Here is a 12,030-nt window from a genome sequence, read left to right as displayed (position 1 = left end):
CATAAAAGTAGCTAACAGGCATGTGAAAAGATGCTCAACATCACTAATCATTAGGGAAATACAAATGAAAACCACAGTGAGATACCACTTCACACCAATTGGGATGGCTGTTTCATAAATATATAAAACAGGCACTGGAGAGAAACTGGAACTCTTGTACACTGCATTCTGGTGGAAAAGTAAAATGGTGACACTGCAGAAAACAGTACAGATGTTCCTCAAAAAGTGAAAAATAGATCCAGCTATTCCACTTCTGGGTATATACCCCAAAGAGTTGCAAAGTAGGGTCCTCAAGAGATATTTGCACACCCATGTTCATAGCATTGTTCACAACAGCCAAGATGTGGAAACAACCCAAATGTCCATCATTGGATGAATGGATAAACAAAATGTGGTATACACAGATATACAATGGAATAAGATTCAGCTTTAAAAAGGAATGAAATTCTGACATATGCCAAACATGGGTAAACCTTGAAGACATTATGCTCACTGAAATAAACCAGAAACAAAGAGAACAAATATTGCATGATTTCAATTATATGAAGTATACAGAGGAGTCAAAGTCATAGAGATAGAAAGGTAGACTAGTGATTACCAGGGGCTGGGGCAGAGGGTAAGGGAGAGTTACTGTTTAATGGGGACAGAGTTTCAATTTGGGATAATGAAAAATTTCTAGAGCTATTGGTGATGTTTGCACAACACATGAATATACTTAATGCCACTGAAATGTACACTTAAAAATGGTTAATATGGTAAATATTTTGTTATATATATTTTACTAAAATAAAAATAAACTAAATAAAAAATCAATCTGTCACCAGATTGGTACAACTGTCATCTCTCAATACCAGTATCAAATAATCTTGTTCTAAGGCTGGAGAGAAAAAATGTGAAATCTTTTCAAGATAGAATAGCTTATTCTAAAAGACTCCTGGGGACTTCCCTGGTGGCACAGTGGTTAAGACTCTGTGCTCCCAATGCACAGGACCCAGGTTTGATCCCTGGTCAGGGAACTAGATCCCACATGTGTGCCGCAACTAAGAGTTCGCATGCCGCAACAAAGACCCAGTGCAACCAAATAAATAAATAAATAAATATTTTAAAAAAAGACTCCTGGGTACAAGATCAATATGCAAAACAATTAGCAACAAATCACGAAAAAAGGTATTTTAAAAATATATTTTCTAGGTTCACCATTCTTAAGATGTAGAAATACATTAACAATGGAAGAAAAACCGAATAATATTCAAAAATCATAACTTTCCTTGGGCCCATCTCAGAGCTATTACAAAGGAACCAAATAAACTGAATTCCAAAGGGTAATAAATACATCCAAGCAGAGAAAGGGATTGCACTGAGCATGTCATATTATGCTGATCATGGAAGAAAAAGGTGGGTGCCATTGGAGATAAAGAAGAAGAAATGAACTAAAATTTTAACAAGTTTTTAAAGGCCAAGTGTGGGCTAGTGTGTCAATTTTGACAGCAGAGAGGACCAGAAAAGGAGAACTCACACTCACTTGCAAGCTCTTTTCTGGGTTGGGCCTCCAATGGTACAGACCAGGAGGATGGAGAGAGCCACCCTTGGCGGAACATGCATGCAGGAGTGATAGGCTGCTCTGGGGGAACAGATGTGAAAACCCACCTCCTTCCCAGGAATCCTTCTCTCCTCCATAGCCCAGGCAAAAATCTATTCTAAAGCCACTAGGGAGGACATGAAGTATGCTGCTGTAATGTTTTTATACTGTACATGAAGTGGTATAATATATTTGAAGGTAGACTGTGACACATTAAAGACATGTATTATGAACTCTAGCACAAACACTAAGTAAACCAAAAAAAGTAAAAACAAAAGAATAAGTCAGTAGGAGAATTCCAAAAGAAGGCAGTAAAAGAGGGGAAAAACCATCCAAAGAACAGATGCAACAAAGAGAAAACAGCAAGAGTATAATAGATTTAAATGCATATCTACCAACAATTACATTAAATGTAAATTGTCTAAACACTCCCATTAAGAGCAAATGATTTTTTTAAAAAAATCCGACTATATGCTATCAACAAGAAACCCACTTTAGATATAAAGACATGGACAGGTTAAAAGTAAAAACATGGAATAAGATATACCCTGTAAATTTTAATCAAAAGAAAGCTTAAGTGGCAATATTAATACAAGATGAAACAGACTTTAGGACAAGGAATAAAACTTAGGAGTGAAGAGATACATTACATAATAAAAAAGAGGTCAATCCATCAAGACATAACAATCATAAATGCAGACACCCAATAATAGAGCTTCAAAATACATAATTCAAAAATCGACCAAAAAAAAGGATTCAAAATAGACAAACTCAGAATTTAGTTGAAGACTTTAACACTCCTTTGTTGGTAATTGATAGGGCATACATAAAATCAGTGAGGATATAGAATACTTTAATACTACCATCAACCAACTTAACCTGCTTGACATTTACAAAACTTTCTAACCACCAAGAGCAGATAACACATTCTATTTAAGTGAACGTGGAACATCTACTAAGATAGACTATTCTGGATCTAAAACAAGTCTCAATAAATTAAAAAGGATTGAAATCATATAAAATATGTTCTTTGGCCACATGGAATTAAATTAGAAATCAACAACAGAAAACATTTGGGAAATTTCCAAATATTTGGAAATGAAACAATGCACTTCTAAATAGCTTATATATCAAAGAAGAAATCACAAAGAAAATAAGAAAATATTTTAAATAAGTGCAAAAATACCAAATTTACCAGTATACCAAATTTATGGGATGTAAATAAAGCAGCATTTAGAGGGAAACTCATAGCTTCAAATGATTAGACAAAGAAAGATCTCCAATTAATAACCTAATAAGCTACCTTAAGAAACTGGGGGTGGAGAGGTGGGAGCAAATTAAACCCAAAACAAGCAAAAGGAAATAAGTAATAGTAAGAGGTAAAATCGATTATGTTAAAAAAAAAAAATCAATGAAACCAACAGCTGATTCTCTAAAAATATAAATAAATCACTAGCCAATCAGATCAAGAGAGAGAAGATACCAACTGGAATGAAAGAGGAGACAACTCTAAACAGATCCTCAGACATTAAGTGAACAATAGGAAATATTATGAATAAATTTATACCAGTAAATGATAGTTTGGTAAAACGGACACACTCCTTGAAAGTGACAAACTACCAAAGCTCACTCAAGAAGAAATAGATAACCTGAATAGCTCTACGTATGTATCAAAAAAGTAAATTCACAGTTAAAAAGAAAGAAAATTTCAGACTGAGATAGCTTCTCTGGAGAATTCCACCACCGTTTAAGGAAGAAATAATAACAAGCCTACACATGCTCTTCCAGAAAACAGATGAGAGTATACTTCCCAACTCATTTTATGAGGCCTCCATTACTCTGAAACCAAACCAAGACAACAATATTATCAGAAAACAAAACTACTTATCAACATCCCTCATGAACACAGACATAATATTAAAAATTGAATCCAGTGATATATAAAAAGGATCATTACCAAGTAGGGTTTATCCCAGAAATGCAAAGTTGGCTCAACATTCGAAAAGCAATCAATATAATTCAATATATCAATAGGCCAATAAAGGAAAGTCATGTATATCTCATCTCCATAGACAAAGAAAAAGCATTTGGCAATATTCAACATATAATAAAAGCTCTCGGACTTCCCTGGTGGTGCAGTGGTTACGAATCCGCCTGCCAATGCAGGGGACACGGGTTCGAGCCCTGGCCCTGGAAGATCCCACATGCCGTGGAGCAACTAAGCCCATGTGTCACAACTACTGAGCCTGCGCTCTAGAGCCCGCGAGCCACAACTACTGAGCCCATGTGCCACAACTACAGAAGCCTGGGCGCCTAGAGCCCGTGCTCCACAACAAGAGAAGCCACCGCAATGAGAAGCCCGTTGCACCGCAATGAAGAGTAGCCCCTGCTCACAGCAACTAGAGAAAGCCCAGCGCAGCAACGAAGACCCAATGCAGCCAAAAATAAATTAAAACAAACAAACAAACAAAAAACTCTCAGCAAACCAACAGAAGGGGACTTTCTCAACTTGATAAAGAAAAACCGATAGCTATCATCATCCTTAATGGTTAAGACTAAATGTCTTCTCTTTAAGATGGACTAAAGCAAGGATGTCTACTCTTATTACTCCTTTTTTTTTTTTTTTTTTTTTTTTGCGGTACGCGGGCCTCTCACTCTTGTGGCCTCTCCCATTGCAGAGCACAGGCTCCGGACGCGCAGGCTCAGCGGCCATGGCTCACGGGCCTAGCCGCTCTGCGGCATGCAGGATCTTCCCAGACCGGGGCGCGAACCCGTGTCCCCTGCATTGGCAGGCAGACTCTCAACCACTGCGCCACCAGGGAAGCCCATTACTCCTTTTAAAAGGAGTGTTTTGCAGGGAGCTGAGCTGTTATAGAGGCAGTGTGCACCCCGAGCAGTGAGAGTGGCACTGCCAAGCTCCTTCCTTGGGGACTACACTCAGCATCAAGCCACCAGAGCTGTGAACTGTGTCTGTGAACATCTGCACTTTACCTCGATTTGTTTTGTACATGTGAGCAAGGTATGTCCTAACATAACTGCTTTTTCACTTTATACCACTTTGGCTTATGAAAGGTTTCACAGGAATGCTCTACTTTCAGTGGGGGAAACCTGTGTATGGTCAACTAATTTTTGACAAAGGTGCCAAGGCAGTTCAAAAGAGGAAAGAGTCTTTTTAATAAATGGTGGTAGAATAAGTGGACATTTATGTACAAAGACAAAAAAACTGTTACCTCACGTTATAGACAAAAATCAACTTGAAATGGACCATAAAACTAAAATGTAAAACTAAGCTATAAAACTTCTGGAAGAAAATATAGCAGAAAACCTTGAGTTAGGCCAAGATTTCTTAGGACACAGAAACCACAAATCATACAAGAAAAAAGCTGATAACTAAACTTCATTACATTAGAATGTCTGCTCATCTAAAGGTACTGTTAAGAAAATGAAAAGACAAGCCAAAATATGAGAGAAAATATTTGCAAAACACATTCCTGTAAAGGGTTTGTATCCTGAAATATAGGGAACTCTTACAAGTAAATAGTAAGAAAATAGCCCAGTCAAAAAAGAGCAAAAGATCTGAACTGATAATTCATCAAATGATAGATATGGATGGCAAATAAGCACATGAACAGATGCTCAACGTCTAGTCCTTAGTGAACTACAAATGAAAATCACAATGAGATACTACCTATTAAATGGCTAAAATTTTTTAAATGACATACAAAGTGCTGGTGAGGATATGAAGCAACTAGACAGAACTGTGTTGGTGGGAATGCAAAATGGCAGAGCTACTTTGAAAAGCAGTTTGGCAGTTTGTTTAAAAAAAAAAATTAAACATATACTTACTAAACAACTTAGCAAACCCACACCTAGATATTAACCCATGAATAATGAGAACATATATCCACAGATACCTCTACATGAATGTTTACAGCAGCTTTATTCCTAATTACCAAAAATTAGAAAAACCCAAATATCACTAACAGATGAATGGATAAACAATAGAATACTTCTATGGTATACAAGAGAATACTTCTCAGCAATGAAATAGACTACTTGTATATCTACAAGGATGAGTCTCAAATGCATTATGTTTAATAAAAACATCCAGACACAAAAAGCTCCACTTGTTTACACTTATATGACATTCTGGCAAAGGCAAATCTACAGGGTCAGAAATCAGACCAGTGGTTGCCAGGAGGCAGCGAAAGGGGACTGACTCCAATGGGACAAGGTAAAAAAATTTGGCATCATAACACCTAACAGTGCAACTCAAAAGGGTGCATTTTAGTGCCTTTAATTTATACCTCAATAAACCTCAATATAAACTTGATATTTAAAAAATGACAAAGATAAAAAAAGATAATCTACAATAGCACCAAAAAAGTATCCGAGATTTAAAGATTTACTAAAGAAACAAATGAAATTACCCTGAGATACATATGCAAAATGATATAGGTACATGATCATTTACTGCAAAATTCTAATGGCAAAGATTGGAAACCTAAATATCCTTTATTACTGAAGTTGTACAATCCGCTTATTGAGAGGCCAAAAATAAACTGAAACATCTATGGTTTCAACAAGGATTTTCAACAAGGATTCCAACTGAGTTTCAAGAAGGATTCCAAGACTATTCAATGAAGAACAGTCTCTTCAACAAACGGTGCTGGGACAACTGGATAACCACGTGCCAAAGAATGAAGCTGGAACCCCACCTCACTTCGTATACAAAAATTAACTCAAAATGGATCAATAACCCAAATGTAAGAACTAAAACTATGAAACTATTAGAAGCAAACATAGAGGTAAATCTTCATGACCTCAGATTTGGTAGTAGATTCTTAGATTTGACACCAAAAGCACAAGCAACAAAAGAAAAAATAAGATAAACTGGACTTCATAAAAATGAAAGACTTTTGTGTATCCAAGGGACATTATCAACAATGTGAAAAGACAATTTAGAGAGTGGGAAAAAATATTTACAAATCTAATAAGGGTTTAATATTCATAATAATAACAAACTCTTACAACTCAACAACAAAAAGACAAATGACCCAATTTAAAAATGGGCGACGGACTTGAATAGACATCTCTCCAAAGAAGATACAGAAATGGCCAACAAGCACGTGAAGAGATAACCAACATCATGGGTTGTTAAGGGAATGCAAATCTAAACCACAGTGAGATACCACTTCACATCCACTATGAGGCCATAAAAAAAATCCCCAAACAGAAAACAAGTGTTGGAGAGGGTGTGGAGAAATAGGAACACTCATTTGTGGTCAATGGGAATGTAAAATGGTGCAGCCGCTGCAGAGAACAATTTGGCAGTTCCTCGGGAAGTTAAACATAGAATTATCATATGACACAGCCATTCTACTCCTAGATATACACCCAAAAGAACCAAAAACAAGCAAACAAATACTTGTTCACAAATGTTCATAACAACACTATTCACAAACAGCCAAAATGTAGAAACAACCCAAATGTCCATCAGCAACAAATGAACAGATAAACTGTGGTCTAGCCAAAGAATGGATTAGCATTCAGCCATAAAAAGCAGTGAAGTACTGATACATGCAACAACTTGGATGAACCTTGGAAACACTATGCTAAGCGAAAGAAGAAAAACCCAAACCGTCACGTATTATATGATTCCTTATATATGAAATATCCAGAATAGGCAAATCCATAGAGACAGAAGACAGATTAGCGGTTACCAAGGGATGGGAGGAGCAGGAAATGGTGTGATTTTAACAGGTATGGGTGTTCTGCTGGGCAGATGAAAAAATTTTAAAGGCAGTGGTTGCATACTGTGAATGCACTAAATGTTACTGAATTGTACACTTTATAATGATTAGTTGTATGTTATGTGATTTTCATCTAATAAAAAGAGAAAAAGATGCACTGGTCTCTCTAACGACATATATATTTATAAAAAAGAATGGGGGCTTCCCTGGTGGCATAGTGGTTAAGAATCCACCTGCCAATGCAGGGGACAAGGGTTCGATTCCTGGTCCGGGAAGATCCCACATACTGCGGAGCCACTAAGCCCATGCACAACTGCTGCGCCTGCGCTGTAGAGCCCGTGAGCCACAACTGCTGAGCGCGCATGCCACAACTACTGAAGCCCACGCACCTAGAGCCTGTGCTCTGCAACAAGAGAAGCCACTGCAATGAGAAGCCCGTGCACCGCAACAAAGAGTAGCCCCTGCCTGCCGCAACTAGAGAAAGTCCGTGCACAGCAACGAAGACCCAATGCAGCCAAAAATAAACAAATAAAAAATAATAATAATAGGCAAGATAAGTATTCTGAGTCTTAAAAAAAAAGAATGAAGCTAGTATGTATTGATATAAGATTACAAAAGTGAGTTTTTAAGTTGGAAAAAGTTGTAGAGTATATACAGTAGGGGAGAATTTATAAATATGTACTTATTTACTTGGACATGCATAATACACATGAAACTGGTAATACTGGTTGCCTTCAGGGAGCAAAGTGTGAATCCTTGGGTGGCTGGGGACAGGGTGAGAAGCTAATTTTTATATAAGCTGTTGTACATATATAGTATGAATATATATATATTTTCTGTATATATCAGACTCATATAAATAATAAATATAAAAATACACACAGGTAACTAGTTTATGAATGATAGTGGAATAATTTTAGTTATCCCTATAGAAAAATAAATTAATAACTCCTGGGGCTTCCCTGGTGGCGCAGTGGTTGAGAGTCCGCCTGCCAATGCAGGGGACACGGGTTCGTGCCCCGGTCCGGGAAGATCCCACATGCTGCGGAGCAGCTAGGCCCGTGAGCCATGGCCGCTGGGCCTGCGCGTCCGGAGCCTGTGCTCCGCAACGGGAAAGGCCCCAGCAGTGAGAGGCCTGCATACCTCAAAAAACAAAAACAAAAACAAAAAAAACTCCTACTTCACATCAAAAATAAATTTAACGTGTACTTGAGACCTAAATGCAAAACACATTTTAAAGTACATTTTAAAGTACAGAGGAGAATCTTTATATCCTCAGGGCTGAGGAAAACTTCTTAAAGTAGATATGGAAAACACAAACCATGAAAGTTTAATAAATTTAAAGTAAAGACTTCTAAATAGTAAAAGACATTATAAATAAAGTAAAAAGACAACCTGAAGTGTGACACGTTATTTGTGATGCACGTGACCAAAAATAAATTGTAGGATCCAGAATATTTAAAGTACTCTCACAAATCAAGAAAAAACACAAGAGAATGGATAAAGGATATAAATATGCACTTCACAAAAGGCCAGTAACATGAAGAAATGCTTATCCTCACTGGTTATTAAGGACGTGCAATTAAACCACACATGAGATTTTGTTTTATATCCATCCAAATGGTAAATACAAAATCTGACAACTGTCAGTAAAGATGTGGAACACAGGCACCCCTGTATATTGCTTTTGGGAGTTTAAATTGGCACAATCATTTGAAGAGTAATTCTGCATTATCCAGAATAGTTGAAGATCCATGTAGCTTATGACTTAATTCTATTTCTTAATATATACACTAGAGAAACTCTTGCACATGAGCATAAGTAGACATCTACAAGAATATTTATAATAGTGGAAACCTGAAAAAACCCTAAACATCCAACAGCAGGAGAATGACTACATGGCGTTATATAGTATCCACATGATGGATTACTCTAAGCGTAGAGCTATATGAAGGTAATCACTAAAAACAATGCAGATCAGAAAAAACATCAAATGATATCATTTTATATAAAATTCAAAAAGGATTCTGTAAAACCGTACTATTCTGGCAATCAAACTTTTCTGGCAACACACATTATTATAAAAGGCATACAGGGGATTTCCCTCGTGGCACAGTGGCCTGCCAATGCAGGGGACACAGGTTCAAGCCCTGGTCTGGGAAGATCTCACATGCCGCGGAGCAACTAAGCCCGTGAGCCACAACTACTGAGCCTGTGCTCTAGAGCCCGCAAGCCACAACTACTGAAGCCCGCATGCCTAGAGACCATGCTCCACAACAAGAGAAGCCACCACAATGAGAAGCCTATGCGCCACAATGAAGAGCAGCCCCTGCTCGCCGCAACTAGAGAAAGCCCGCGCGCAGCAACGAAGGCCCAATGCAGCCAAAAATAAATAAATAAATTTATTTATTTAAAAAAAAGGCATATGGAATGATAAACATAAAAATCAGAATAATGATTATCTTTGGGAGGAAGAAAGAGGATTGGTAATCAGGGAAAGGTACACAAGGCTCAAACTTTTTCATTAATGTTTTAGTTAATTAGACAAGATCTGAAGCAAATAAGGCAAAATGGCAAATATGACCAAAGGGGGTGCTGGGTACATGAGTAGTCATGTTATGCTCTATACTTTAATGTACACTAGAATTATATCGTAATTGAAAATTAGAAAAAAAGATCAGAAGGAAAATTCCCAAATGATAACTATTATCTCCTAGTGGTAGGTTTATAATTTTATTCTCTTCACCTATGTATACTGTCTAAATCTTCTATAGTAAATGGGTATGGCTTTTATAATGGAAAAAAAATCAATGAAAGTTATATATTTTAAAACTCACTTGGGGACTTCCCTGGTGGCGCACTGGTTAAGAATCCACCTGCCAACGCAGGGGACACGGGTTTGATCCCTGCTCCAGGAAGATCCCACATGCCGCAGAGCAACTAAGCCCGTGCGCCACATCTACTGAGCCCGCACAACACAACTACTGAAGCCCTTGTGCCTAGAGCCCGTGCTCCGCAACGAGAGAAGCCACTGCAGTGAGAAGCCCGCGCACCGCAATGAAGAGTAGCCCCTGCTCGCCGCAACTAGAGAAAGCCCTCACGCAGCAACAAAGACCCAATGTAGCCAAAATAAAATAATTTAAAAACATAAAATAAAATACTGTTAAAAAAAAAACTCACTTGATAAACCCAAGTCTGCTCACTGTCCACTAGAATCCATTTCCTTTTCATAATAAACACACTCACCCCTCTCCAAGTTCCAAGTTTTGGCTGTGCACAAGACCGCCCAGCTAGAGACGGCCGTGTAACTTAAGTACTTGCTAATGGAAAATGAAAAGAAATAGGGGTTTTCTCTTTAAAACTAGTCATGAACCCCTCCCCCCACCCTAGCTGAATCGGGAATGTAATCCCAGCAAGCCTGAGTCTAACCATGCACACAGAAACAGTATTCCCCAGGATGGTGGAGCAGTAACCTTTTAGGAATTTGGGGCTCTCAATCACTTCATCAAATACTGCAGCCCACCTGCCCTGCAACACTTGCCTCCTTTGGCCTGTATGAGACCAGCAACTATCTTATCTGAACTACTTTATTTTTGAGTGTTGTCCCAGATTAGCCAGTATTCTAATTAATTATGGCAGGAAAGACCACTTAAGGGTTGTATTTTCCATTTCTTCTACTGAAATTACCATTTAAGAACAAAGAACTGGGGCTTCCCCAGTGGCGCAGTGGTTGAGAGTCTGCCTGCCGATGCAGGGGACATGGGTTCGTGCCCCGGTCTGGGAAGATCCCACATGCCGCGGAGCGGCTGGGCCCGTGAGCCATGGCCCCTGGGCCTGTGTGTCCGGAGCCTGTGCTCCGCAATGGGAGAGGCCACAACAGTGAGAGGCCCGCATACCGCAAAAAATAAATAAAAAAATAAGTAAAAAAAGAACAAAGAACTATCCACCTTTCTTTAGAAAGGCAATCTAAACTACACTAAAAATCAGTGGCTGAATCTCTGCCAATTAATCTAGAAATTCAACACAGTATTGTAATGTAAATCCCAACAAGATTTTTCATGAAATATCGATATGACACCCTAATGATTAAATTCATATGGAAGAAAGGTACAAAAATAGCCAAGAAAAAGTATCAAAAGAACAGAGGAGATTCACCTTGTATCAAAATATATTTTAAACCTACAGGTATTCACAGTGTAGTATTAGCACATACGTGGTCAAATCAGGGAAACACACAAAATGAAATTCCATTTTTCACCCATCAGATTAACCAAAACTTAAGTCTGATAATATCAAGTGTTAGAAAAAACAGTATTCTCAGATGCTACCCACCATAGTGTATTAGAGGGAAAATTAGTTCAGCCACTTTGGAGGACAATTAAAATAAAAAATGCACAGAACTGGACTTCCCTGGCAGTCCAGTGGTTAAGACTCTGTGCTTCCAATACAGGGGGCGCAGGTTCAATCGAGGAACTGAGATCCCATATGCCACGCGATGCGGCCAAAAAAAAAAAAGCACAGAACTTATCCAGCAATTCCACTATTCCACTACTTGGTATGACTCTTGAAAAAGTCATGCACATATGCAGAGACATATAAAAGAGTGTTCACTGTAACACCATTTATAAGAAAAAAATCAGAAGTAACCAAAAATGTTCACTAACAAAAAACAGTCAAAGAGCCACTCCACAGAAGAAC

This window comes from Mesoplodon densirostris, chromosome 2, assembly GCF_025265405.1.
Source record: "Mesoplodon densirostris isolate mMesDen1 chromosome 2, mMesDen1 primary haplotype, whole genome shotgun sequence".
NCBI lineage: Eukaryota > Metazoa > Chordata > Mammalia > Artiodactyla > Ziphiidae > Mesoplodon > Mesoplodon densirostris.
Note: the sequence above shows the minus strand (reverse complement) of the source record.